The sequence below is a fragment of the Quercus lobata genome, chromosome 2 (genome assembly GCF_001633185.2).
Source record: "Quercus lobata isolate SW786 chromosome 2, ValleyOak3.0 Primary Assembly, whole genome shotgun sequence".
Taxonomy (NCBI): domain Eukaryota; kingdom Viridiplantae; phylum Streptophyta; class Magnoliopsida; order Fagales; family Fagaceae; genus Quercus; species Quercus lobata.
The window spans coordinates 57351396-57365344 of record NC_044905.1 but is presented as its reverse complement, the minus strand read 5'-3'; the positions used below and the strand labels follow the sequence as shown (position 1 = coordinate 57365344).

At 37.2% G+C, this 13949-nt stretch overlaps 1 long non-coding RNA gene across 1 annotated transcript; it reads left to right on the top strand.

Moving 5' to 3' along the window:
* Window positions 1-4609: 4609 nt before the first annotated feature.
* Window positions 4610-7746, top strand: LOC115975944. The gene is made up of 3 exons (XR_004088221.1): window positions 4610-5033; window positions 5126-7064; window positions 7104-7746. It is a non-coding gene; the product is annotated as an uncharacterized LOC115975944 (long non-coding RNA).
* Window positions 7747-13949: the final 6203 nt, after the last annotated feature.

Below are 13949 nucleotides of genomic sequence, written 5' to 3'. Positions count from 1 at the left end.
TCATCATGCCCATATCAGTGAGGAGGTATTTTGGTACTTAGGAAACAGTTCAGAGATGAAAAATTTACTTGGTTAATGCAATGGGCTTATTATGGGATTCGGGAAGCTAAAGAAGACAAGTTTAAGCGTAACCCTATTGTAGCAAGAAGTTTTGAGGGCTTAAGTGCATTGGGTAGATTCGGCTTGGAGGGTCTTCTGCTATTCATGTATCCCAATTGTATTCTTTAGTGGATCATTTGATCGCTTGGAGGGCAGCGAAGAAGTTTTTTGTCGAGTTTTTCGGTTTCCTCTTCAATAACATGTGTCGATGTTATCTTTGTGTTTGCATCTCTCTTCCCTTACTCTTTACCTTTTAATTGCTACTGTGTTTGTAATTAATTATGGTTTAGAGTGTTTTACCTATTTGGTTATAACTTATATACATCATTCCGCACATATATTATTTGTGTATAAACTTGTGTTGTTATTGTTAATATTGGGGGTCTAAACATTCATTAGTGTTTTACACACTAGTTGAACTTTCAGAATCAGTTGCCATATGAGGGATCGAGGAGATGACAGACTTGCTCGGCTGTGCAGGCAGCCACTTATCCCTTTTAATTCGCATTGATTCACCATTTCCAATACGCCAAACCAACCCTTTTCGGATCACATCTCTCGCACTAAGGATGCTTTTCCACGCATAAGACCCAACAATTGAGTCTTTAGCCTTTAAAATAAAGCAGTCCGGGAAAAATATAGCCTTGAATACATGATGACACAAGGAGTCTAAATTATTAATCATACGCCAAACTTGCTTAGCTAGTAGTGCATCATTGAACTTCTCAATTTCTTTAAAGCGCAAACCACCTACTTCTTTGGCCTTAAATAATTTCTCCCACTTCACCTAATGAACCTTCCTATTATTACCATTATATCCCTACCAAAACTTACATATTAAGACCTCCAACTCTTTTATAAGCCCCTTTGGAAACTTGAAACAACTTATCGTATATCGATTTAGTTAAGACTTCCCTCCCAGCTTGGAATAAAAGCTTTTCCTTCCACCCTTGGAGTTTTTTCCACACCCTTTTCTTCAAATAAATGAAGCTTTGCTTCTTTGCTTGGCCTACAAGAGCGGGAAGACCCAAATATTTTTCATATTGTCTGATAGTTGGAACGCTAGAAGTTGTTGGATCCGAACCTGGGTTTTATGAAGGGTATTGGAACTAAAAAAAATATTTGTCTTGTCACGATTAATTTTCTGCACTGACTCTCTCTCATAAACAACTAGGATATCAAGGATTTTTTGACATTCATCCTCTTTTGCTCGACAAAATAGTACACTATCATCTGCAAAAAATAAATGTGAAATCCTTGGGCCGTTTCTGCAAATTGCTACACCTTGAATGAGTCCCTCAACTTTAGCTTTGTGAATCAAACTTTGGAGTCCCATTGTACACATGAGAAATAAATATAAAGATAGTGGGTCCCCCTGTTGCAATCCCCAACTTGGTTTGATGTTTCCTATAGGTTGCCCATTAAGAAGCATAGAGTAAGAGACAGATCTTAAACAAGACATAATAATACTTACCATCTTTTCCTTGAGTCCCAAATGCTGCATGATTTTTTCCAAGAAAACCCATTCCATCCAGTCATAAGTTTTGCTCATGTCCAGTTTGAGTGTCATATATCCTAACTTCCCTTGGGTCTTTCTTTTAAGATAATACAATGTTTCAAATGCCACACGGATATTATCAGAAATTAGTCTTCCCGACAAGAAAGCACTTTGGGATTCAGGAATAGCTTGAACTAGGAATTTTTCAGCCGATTCACCACAACTTTAGAAATGAGTTTATAAATGACATTACACAAGCTTATTGGCAGAAAATCAGAAACCTTTTTTGGATGTTTGATTTTTGGGATCAATGTAATAAAAGAGCTATTAAGGGATTCATGAATAACACCAGTGTTAAGGGCCTTAAGGACAACTGCAATTACGTCATCAACCACAATATGCTAGAAAGACTTATAAAAAATGGGAGACATATCGTCGGGCCCTGGAGCAGTAAGTGATGCCATTTGTTTAAGTACAAGCTAGACCTCCACTGCTTGAAAGTCTCGGGCTAAGAAACTTGTTGCTTCCTCAGTCATGGTTGGTTGGATGCCATTTATAGTCTCCTCAAAACTTGCTCGGTCAGAGGATGTAAAGATGGAGTTGAAATACTGCACAAGCACATTGCCCATCCGAGTTTCCTCATCCACCCACACCCCTGACTCGTCTTCCAAGCCCTCAATAAAATTACGGTGATTCTGTTGGGTGACACGACAGTGGAAGAACCTGGTTTTACTGTCTCCTTCCTTGAGCCAGGCATTGCGAGACCTCTGTTTCCACATGCTTTCCTCCCTGTTTTTGAGACTTTGAATATCCCCCCTCAGCTTATATATCATCTCTGGATTGGTTCTGTAGCACCCATTCTCCTCAACAACCTTCAGCTTCTTAAGTTTTTTAGTTAAAGAATTCTGAACATGGCCAAACGTGTTTTTATTCCACACCTTTAGGTTGTCTTGGTAGGCCTGAATTTTGTCATTGAACCTCCAAATCGAATTAGTAACAGTTTGGTTTCCCCATGAATCTTGCACTACCGCCTCAATAGAATTGTCTTTCAGCCAAATCCTATAGAAGTGCTTGAGTTTAGAATCCGAAACAAGTAGAAGCGGTTTATGGTCTGAGTGGAAGGCCTCAAGATGTTGAATACGAGTAGCCAAGAAGCGGAGAATCCAATCTATTGATGCCACACCTCTATCCAATCGAACCCAAACATTTTGGTCACCTAGTCTACGATTACACCAAGTGAAAGGAAAACCATTGAAGCCAAGGTCCTTTAGACGTTAGTCATCCAATGCATCCCTAAATCCCTACATTTGTCTTTCAGGGCGGTCCAACCATCCTTGCTTCTCTTCAGCAAACAATATTTCATTAAAATCTCCCAAAAAATATTTCATTTGTCTTTGTAGGCTCTACTTCAATATGAGTTTTCTTATTGTGTGCAAAAAGCATATTTGACCATTTTGGTTGCCCACCTATATTTTGGCATCTTGCAAATATGTAGATACGTAGAGCCTTCTATTGTCTGAGGTCATCCAATATGATATCTTTTGCAATATTTTACAACTAGCCTTCCTAAATCCTGATACTTATATGATCATTTTTCCGTTATTATACATATGTTGATACTTGAGACCGTTTACCGTTTGACAGAGACCTTATTTATCGAACTAGTACTTTTTAGATTGGCATTTCATTGTTGGAATTTGTATGTCATGAGCATAACCCACTTTCTGATACACTTGCTACCATGTCTTAGGTCACAGAAATGGTAAATACTGTTTAGTCCTGGTGTTTGAGGCCAAAGCTCTTAAGTTGTCAGATTTTGAAAAAAGACAGGTAAAACAGTGTTATGCCCTTTCAGGACTTTCTGTGTATGTCATTCATTCATTCATTCAAAAGGACTTTCTGTGTATGGTTCAAATATTTCATGAAGATCGTGTAATGACAAGGCTTTGGACCCTTAGTAGTTCTGTTTGTAATCCTTAGGGCTTAGATCAGTTGAGTACCACTGCATGCTGATTTTGATTGCCAATCATGGGTGTAGGAAAATTTTGCTTCATTCTTTGGACCAGGGATTGCGGCTGAAGTTGGTAATTATTTTATGTTCAATTGCTTTAAATTAAGTGAAAATCTCAGAAGCTTGAAAAGCACACACTGCATTACATAGCAAACAGAATTCTTATATGCTTCTGTATGCAGGAAAGAGTGAAGATAATCTATATGAAGTCCGACATATTTCCAACACAAACCCCAATGCATCTCCTTAGTGAAGTGTACGCTGGTTTTAATCTAATTCTGCTATCTGGTTTGGCTTCATTCATTGCATGACATAAGTCTCTTGTAAAATTTTGTATAATAGTCAGATGGAATAATATTATCATAACAAAGATAAGATTTTGATAAGAGAGAAAAATATGTAAATGAATTTGGGAAGATGGATGACTTACAGTTCTGCAATTGGATATTGCCGTATTCATTCTACTAATGCGAGCATTGTAAAAAATATATGTACACGTTTTACATGGGGTGCTATTGTTTCATAAAAGTAAGATGTGTACAACTATACTCATAAATTCCTAGTAAAAGATTTTTCCTCTCCCCTAACTCAAGTGAAAAAGGGGTGAAGTGATTTGGATTTGTCTTTTGGTTGAATCTAGTGTAGCCAAGGGAAAGAGGTAAAAGGACATGGAATTGTATCTGTTAGTGTCGGTGGGATCACTTCCCTGAGTAATGACAAGATCCTCACTACAAAAAACCCGAGTTTTTAAGCGGCGTTTACAAAAACGCAGCTATTGACTGCTTTGAGTTGCGTTTGCCGGTTGCAGCCCCAAGACCAGCTCTATAGCCGCGTTTTTTGATGCTTGAACTATGTTTATGGGGAGGGCTTAGGCCGCGTTTTAAAAACGCGGCTATAGATCCATCCGATATTTTTAGGCTTAAAGCATGTCTGTAGCTGCGTTTATTTAAATGCGGAATGCGGCTACAGGTTTGGTATAAATTAAAAAAAAAAAAAAAAAAAACCCTAAAGTAGTCTCTGATTTCTAACCCGATCTCTCACCTTTTCTGTCACTCTCTCCCTTTGACTCCCAAACCCTTACCTTCAACCCACCCCTCTCTACCGCCGATCCTCCTCACCCTAGCCCTAGCCTAGATTTTTCACCCTCACTCAATTCTAATTTGAAATTTTCTTTGTTTTTTTTTTTTTTTTTTTTTTGAACGATTACGTTGCCGGATGGGACTGTGAAGGAAGGGAAGAAGTGGGTGACATGCGAGAGAGATTTCGAAGAGTTTGGCTGCCAACGCTTTGATTTCTGAGGTCAATGGGGTTCTGTGGGACATGTCTAGGCCTCTGGAGTCTGATTTTGAGCTCAAGCTCTTCACTTTTGAATCCGACGAAGGCTGCGACACTTGCTAACACTACAGCGCTCACATTCTCGGCAAGGTATGATCTCTGCATTGGCAATTTTTTGCATTTGGGTTTTTTTTTTTTTCCTGAAGAGAAAGTTTGAATGTTTGGCTTAATTTTGGATGCAGTCGCTTGAGCAAGAGTATGGGTACATGTCATGTGTTTGAGGAAATTTCTCTTTGACCGGTGGTACATAATCCTTTGATTCAATTAATCTTTTCTTTTCCCTAAAACTTTGTTTCTCTCTCTCTCTTGTATTATTTTTCGAACTCTGTTTCTCTCTCTCTCTCTCTCTCTCTCTCTCTCTTTCGCAAACTCAAACATCAGCGAGTCACCGCAAAGGCGAATCGGAGCTACGAAGACTGAGTTGGATCAGTCTCACCGTGTTTGAATTGGCGACCGAGGCGTCTCTCTCCGCAGAGTGAAAGTTCATCATTCTGTTATTAATTCGTATAATTTTATACTAGTTTCTTTCAATTGATCGTGTTTTGAGTGGCTCTGTTTTTTTATAAATTAGTTCTTTTTAGGTAATATAATTATCGATTTTGCTTTTATTTTTGTGTTCGTTAGATTTTTTTTGGTTTCTGAGAAAATTCAGCAGAGGAGAGAGAAACTGATTTGAAATCTTACATTTTCTGGTCTAGTTGCCTCCATAACGAAATTTAAAGTTTCTTTTTCTCTGGAACGAATACACGGAGAATATAAGGTTTCAAAGCTCTGGATTCCTTTTTCCCTTTTACGCTAGGTTTCTCAGTGGCCAAACAGTACACTAGGGTCAAATTGATGAAATTGGATAATTTAGAGTGTCATTGTTTCCTTCTGTGCCTGCGTGTGTGAAAGTGAATTTTGGTTGAGCTATGATTGTGTATGAAATTGAATTGCAATGCGTGGATTGCTGTGGATGTTATTTTTGGTTGAAGTAATTGTGGGAATTTCGCATTCAATCTGTATCTTAGTTTTTCCGGTCATTGCTGATTTATGCTCCATTCAAAGTTTTTTCTGCTAGATTATGGCTGATTTATGCTCCTTTCAAGGTTTTTTCTGCTAGATTATGGTTGTTTAATTTCAATTAGTGTGGTGATATGGTTGTCTTGGTGCATTTTCTGTGTTAATTATATACTGTTACATTTTTGAATGTTTAGTTTATTTTTACATGTTGTATGTTATTTAAATCTACGTGGGAACGCGAGTTATATCATGCGTTTGACGCGTGTGGTGATTTCTTGTTTCAGTAGATTTTTTTAATTTTTTTTTTTGGGTTTGTCGTTGTGTGATATCATTATCGACGCTGTTGTTTGCAGTTGATATTTTATGTGGCAAATATCATTTGTAGTTTTGCGAGCATTTTAGGAACTTCTTCCATTATGTGCCTTCTGGTTGGAACTCAATAAAGCAGTTCCTTAGTAGGGTTGATATTACTCCAGTAATCTTTCTAGGAAAAACTCTTTGTTGGTAAGGAGGCACCAGCGTTTCATTTGACTTTGATTTCGTTAAATTAAATTTTATTAAGCAGATATGGTAGTTGAAATTATGTCTGCTTTCGGTGTATTGAATTTTTTATTAATGGAGAAACTGACACCGCAACTGAAATGGTCTTCCTTGAAGGTGTTATGAAATAATTACATTGCATCATGAGAGTATTGTGTTTGGAAACAACAACTCATTATTCAATGGGGGTATTATTAGGATTGATTTAATTAACAAAGAGTGAACCTTTTTAATGGCAATGGCATAGGGAATTTAGAAACACACCCTAATTGTTTGTGTTTTTTTCTTTTTCTTGCTAATATGTTTCAATATTGTGAACCTCTAATTAAGATGAGGAGGGAAAAATGGGGGAAGGAAGTAAACTACAAATATGATTAGAACAAACATGACATCAAGTAGTGGAAAAAATAACTTTGGAAGTCGGGGTAAAATGGCTTTTTTTATTTGGAAGTAGCTTTATGGACACATAAAGAGTTACTGCAAATATAAATAGAACGAATGTGAATTCATGAAGCAACTTACTGACTTAGGAAGCTGGGGGTGAAAAAGCTTTTTGTTTTGGTAGTGTCTTTATGGAAGGTACCGGAAAAAATATACATTTTTGTGTCTTTATGGAAGGTACCGGAAAAAATATACATTTTTGTTTTGGTAGTGTCTTTATGGACAAAAAATTATGTACCGGAAAAAGAAAACACCACTACTCAATAACTCAGCATTTCTGTAACCTTGCTCAATATATCTTGTGATATTAACAAATTCTTTATAAACGTTTGAAGCATTTTGGATTGTAAGTGACATGCTTGGTGCAGTTTTTAGGCTAACGACTACTACAGCTGTTCATCATAAATCAAGTTTGGCATGTGTTCTCCCCAAATAAAGTAGCTTAAGTAACCAATTTTTTCTGTATTTGATTTAGCAATCTTTTACGTATTTTCTCCCACGTTGTTAGAGGTGCAGAAGGGATCACAATAGAAGTTAGCAAAAATGTCAACAGGTTTGCTTTTTTTCTTTTTTTCAAATTCTTTGTTCCTTAAACCATAAGCCATTTAATTGATAAATAGCTATTGTTAAATCCCATGGGATATAGATATGATAGTCAATACCCATACATGCGTGATGATCATGGACTCTCTGCTTTATTTGATGTCGCCCAAAAGGTTGTGGAAGGGAAATACAAGGAAATGGTTTTCTTTGTTAAGTGATTTTTGTTGTTTTCCTCTGCTTCCTACTTTCCAATATTAGGTGGAGGCTTACTGTTTTATCCTTATTTTTCATTTAATTTTTTTTCCCTTGAAAATTTCTGATAGGCCAAAAATAAATTGACCCTTTGTGATAAATTAATCAATTAATTAAGTTAATTAACATGCAAACGCGTGGTAGTACAAACAAATCACCAATAAACTAAGTATGTAGAAGAAAATAAATTTGACACGGTGATCTGTTTATGAATGGGAAAAACCAATACGGCAAAAAACCCACTGGGTGATTTTCAGGTCACCATTTTCGAAATTCCACTATTATCACAACAAGCGGTTACAAGTAAATGAATCTCAGTACCTTATATCAACTTACAATTGAACCATTACCCTAATACCTAATTGGACTTGTTCTCTAGTGACAATTTCTCCTTTCAATGCACGGCTTCCAGTATGTGACTGATCAATTGTGCAGATCCCAGTATGCGAATTCAATTATCAACTAGAGAAAGTTGTTGGCTGTAAAGTTTTTCAGTTAATCCCAATGATGAAGATCAAGAAGATGCTTGGTCACAAAACCCTATGGTGCACAAACACAGCAACTTCTTTACAAGAATGATGAATTAAGGCAAATTCTATCTTCGGTCGTAATTTTCTTGAACAAACTTTGCTCAACATTTGTGTAACTTGTGTATATTTTGACGGCCCTTAAAATAATCATTTTATATATTTAGGGTTGTGAGAAAAGAAAGATCAAACACATAATCACGAATTAGAGTCAAAATAAAACTGAAAATCTGTTTTTCATAAATTTCGATAGATATCTTATCTGTTAAGCTACTGTCAAGCCACGAGGTTGAACAGCTCTTTTAAATTTAATAGATGGCTAGTTGTTGAGCTAGCTATAAAACTTTAATGACAAGTACTTTTCAGATTTAAATCTTGGATAGAGTTGCATGACTTCAACATTTGATCTTGAAACACAATTTCTTGAAGTATTAAACACATCCTAAATCTATCTAAATACAAGTAAAGTGTGTTTTGTCAAAAAATTAGTCAATTACATAAAATAGTGACATGGTCCTAACATGTGAATCAAATATGTCCTAACAATCTCCCCGTTTGGCAATCTGTGACAAAACCACAACAAACGAATGAGATATGAGAAAAGTCATAAATCACTCAACTCATATTTACTTGTTAAATACAATGAAATTTATCCTAACAAAAACTCTTGAAAAACTTTGCAAGAAGGGTTTATGGCAAGTAGACTTTGATAACTTGTATTTTTGAAACACTTTAAACAAAATTCATCAAGACATCTTTGTGTGAAACAAAAATAATAGATTACATACAAGTAATAAGAACCATGTGTATAAAAAAAGAAGAGAAACAACACATGCAAGAATAGGTGAAAGAAACATACATCAACATATAGAGAAAATAAATACAATATATGTTAATAATGGTCACAAGACCCAAGGTACAAGAATAAATGTATCTCAAATAGAAAGAAAAGAAAAGAAAAGATACAGGTAATCCTCACTACATTCCCCAATATGTACTGTCCTCCTAACAAAAATCTCTTGTGCTAACCCTCCCCCTAAGTATGACTACTCTCTTAATCAAAACCACTTCCCCTTTTTGTCATGAGTAATAAAGGGTAAGAGTGTCAAGTAGACATCTCGTCATCGCTAGGTGAGCTAGCAACGCCATCATCCTCATCATTAGAATCAACATCATCATCATCAGCAGCATCATCAGCATCACTCTCATCCACAGGGGCTACAGGAGTGGAAGGCATAGTATAACCACCCATCTCAGCTTGACGTCAAGCAATGCGTCCAACATGAGTGTTCCCCTGACACAACTCATCCCTGAGATTGTCGAGGTGAGCATCCATGGGCTGAAGCTACGCCATGATGTCTTCTAGAGTCACTCCACTCATAGAAGATGAGGGAGCAGATGTGGATGGAGCAAAAAGAGTGGGAGGAGTTGATGTATCGGACCGCCTCGATTGAAATTGCGCTCCGTTTACCGGTAGCGTAGTCAATGGCACACATAACAGGGAAGTGGTTGGAAGAGGGAAAAGGAACAGAAAAAGGGCATAAAATCCACGTGATAACCGAAGGGAAAATGAGCTTATCGCAGGTAGCCGTATCCCTATACACATCTATAATGGCAAGAATAAAATGTGAAGGAAAATCTATAGTGAGGTGCTCTATCAAGGAAAGCAAAAATCAAACACGAGGCTTTGTGATAGAGTTATAGTGAGAGAGTGGGTGCAAAACAAAAGTCATCACCATGTTCTTGAATCTAGGACCTTTAGCAAAGGCCTTACATGGTATAAATTGACGATCACCCAAATCAGAAGGGCACTCGTAGAAAGTAGAGATCATCTCGTCTTTGGACACAGTCCTCAGACGCTCACATCCGAGGTAGTCAGGATGCTTTACCTTCGGAACATGGTACACATCGGATACCAAATCTGGTGTGACAACAATGCGCGTACCTCGAATGTGAGTAGAAAAGAGAGGTACTGAAGAATCAATTCCATGCATGTTGGAGTAAAACTCCTGGATCAGCACGGAAGGATAAGTGACCAGGACGTCACACAGTGACTCCCAACCTCGACTGTGAATGACATCGAGAAGGTCAGTGTTGGCGAAGTCCGCCAAAATGACTTCGCGTTCCGAATGAACACCTCGTCGAGAAAAGTTCTCCGAGAAGTCCTTTCAGGCATCCTCATCATGGAATCGAATAGAAGGAGTAGAATCAAAAGACGAAGTGGAGGCCCTAGAACACAAAGGGTTCTGGGACAGAGCAGACTTACGTTTAGGTGCTATTGACGCACTAACGTAAACAAGAGAGAGGGGGAAGAAAGAGAAAATCAAAAAAGCTCCAAACAGTTCAAATATAACAAGTATATTGAAAAGAAAGTACGTATGCATGAAGAATGCATGAACATGTGATATGCAAAAGAAATTGCATCATGGGCTCAACCCAATCCAAACCTATTAGCACACATCAGTTTAACATATATAACACACATCTAAATGCATGAAAATATAGTTATAATGCAAGTGAGATGCAATGCATGAGGTTTTAAACTCATTTAATCAAAAACCCATACCAAAATTTCAACAATAACTCAACAATTTTGAAAAAACCCTAAAGTTTTCAAAAACCCTAAAACCTAGGTCCAAATGCATGACATGCATGAATAATGAGAGAAAAATAGATCATACCAAGTGATTCGAAGCAAGGAACGGCCAAAAATCATGTGGGTTAAAGGTTTTGAGAGAGAAGAAAGTGTTTGGGAGGTGAATAGGCGCAGACAGATCGAGAGAGATCGAGAAAATGAGGATCAGATCGCACTGAAGCCTATATATAGATCCTCAGTAATTCTTGACAGATGGAGGTGTCGAGAGGTATTGAGCCAAGTGTTGAGACAGGTGTCAAGAAAACAGAACGTCGATAGATGAAGCTATCGAGAGGTGTCGAGGAAGAATTCATCAGACACGATCAAAGAAGCTCAATCGATCCACCAGCGCTGTCGAGAAGCTATCGAGGGTCCAGGAACTTTCTCGATCAATCCACTAGCTATTGAGACAATTATTGAGATTGCGATAAGAAACAATTTAAGATCTCGACAAAAAGGGCAAGTGTCGAGAGGTGTTGAGGAGGTATCGAGGTTGCTTAAAACCAGTTTTTCAAGAAGAGGAAAAATACAGATATGAATGTAATTAAGCATGCAACACAACTAACGATCCAATCAACATTTTAAACTCTCAAAAACATCTCCCAACAACAATTTTTAAGCACATGGATCCCAAAACACACACACTCACATACTAAACAAGTTTAACCAATTTTATATTTCAAAGACAAGTCAAGATAGTTTAGTGAACATACATTAACACATGTAAACTTTGTGATGGTTAAATCACATTGTACCTACACATGTATTAGGAGTAGCAAAGAATATTGCGTGTTATGTGTGAAAAACATCGCAAGATTGCATAAGTATATACACGTTATGAGGATTTGAAATATAAGAAAATCACCTTAACTCACACACAATCATAACGGTTTGATGGGGATTATCATCTTTGAGGTCCATTTTATAACTCTCACATCTCCTAGAATACATGCTTGCAATCATATATAGAGCATTTTGATCTTTTTGCTTTTTATTTTTTTTGCATATTTTTCTTTTTAAGCAAATCATGCATGGACATATAAGAGAGAGAAGAAATACCCAATGATGTTAAGCATTTGACATTTTAATTTTGCTATACCGAAGCACACAAATGTCATTTAATGATTGGCGGATAACAGTGGTGAGATGGTTATTTATGCCTTTCTCTTAGGATTTTTCTTCCCATCAAAAAGAGTGATATGAGTGTTAAGTACAAGAGATTACTTAATCTTACTCATCACAAACAAGAGTCACAAAACTCACTTGCTTAGTTGTGCATAGAGATGCTCATCTAAACTACAAGAGATACAAAATTTATGAAACTTTGTTTTAATGGCCCTCCAAGGTACACAAGTACCAATGTACACAAAACACACTGTTTTTGTATTTTTCTGATTTTTCAATTTTTTTTTTAAATTTTTATATGAAAAACAAAATAAACAAAACTGAAAACAAACAAAAACATGTTAACCAAAGCAAAGCATAAAAACTAGACTGACTGAAAATAAAAGCAAAACACACAAGTTATACAAAAACGAAACACAGAGAGAGAAGAAAGTGATAGAATCACTTGGAACCCTTTTCCTTCCACGCCTTGGAAGAACCTTTCCTTTAAGTGAACCCTTGAATTGGTGGTGAGGGGGAAGAATTGAAACTGTTCAAGTTCGAAAGGAACATGAGGGCTTTGAGAAGATCTTCAAGGGGAGCAAGGGAGGATTGAAATTGATTCTAGCTTCCAGATGCTATCATGCTATTGCTCTATTGAATGGCTAACCACTTATAGCAATTTGGTCTAGTATGACCGGCAACTCCACAATGATGACAGAGATACTGCTTCTTCTGTTTAGGCTTTTGAGAGTTAGCTTTCTTAGTCCTAAGGTTTTTAGCTTCCTTTTTATCTTGCGTAGAGGGTGTTCTTAAGATAGATTTACTTTTGTCTATGTTCTCACTAGCTATATTAGTTTTAACATCATTGTTCTCAATAACATTATTACTAGGAGGAACAAAAACAGTAGTACTAGTAGAAGCAATATTAGAAGAAAAGAGACCATACCCTAAACCTGTTCGATCAGAAGCAGATTTTTGAAGACTGAGCATCTCATCAAGTTTTGCACTTGAAGTCCTCTCCAATTGAGCTCTGACTTGAAACAGTTCTACTTCAAACTTCTTGGTCTTCTCAGCCAAGAAATTGTTCTCGATCCTCAGTGCTCCAATAGTCTAATTAGCCTCATCAAACTTTGTGGAAATCTCTTCATGATTAAGTTTCACATCACTGAGTTTCTTGGTGGTCAGCTTATAAAGTTTCTCATGTTTCTCAGAAAGCTTGTATAATTTCCCATAGGCTGTATGGATATCATCTTGATCATCCATCTTCTTAAACTTGGACTCCACCGATTCCTCTTCTTCATCCACATCTTCAACAATCCCCTCAGAAGGATTAATAGTGGTAGTGAAGGCATTCAGGATTCCATCATCCTCATTATCAGAATCATATTTAGGCTTGGTGTCGCTCAAAGTAGCAGCAAATGCCTTGCTCTTCCTAATATTCTTGAGATATGTAGGACACTTCTATTTCATGTGACCAAAGCCTTGACACCCAAAGCACTTAGATCCTATGAGAACAGTGTGCTAGCCACCATTCCCAGCATCCTTCTTCCCTTTGTCTTGGCTCTTGAACTGAGAAGAACTGGATTGCCTACGGTCCTTGTTGAAGCTCTTCCCATTGGCATTCTTCATGAACTTGTTGAATTGCCTGGTGATGTAGAACTTCATCTTAGAATCTTCATCATCTAAAGATTCATCCGTGTCACTACTCTTGCCTTTACCCGATTTCCTAATTCTAGTTAACCCTAGCTTGTAGGTCTGTAGATTGCCAACCAGCTCTGTCAAAGGAATCTTATCAATGTCCTTTGATTCCTCGATTGTCATAATCTTGGCATGGAATCTCTCAGGTAGAGATCTGAGCACCTTTCTCACAATTTTGAGTTCAGAAATGGTTTCCCCAAGATTGAAAACTGAATTTACTATGTCCTTGAACTTGGCATAGAACTCATCGAACGACTTATC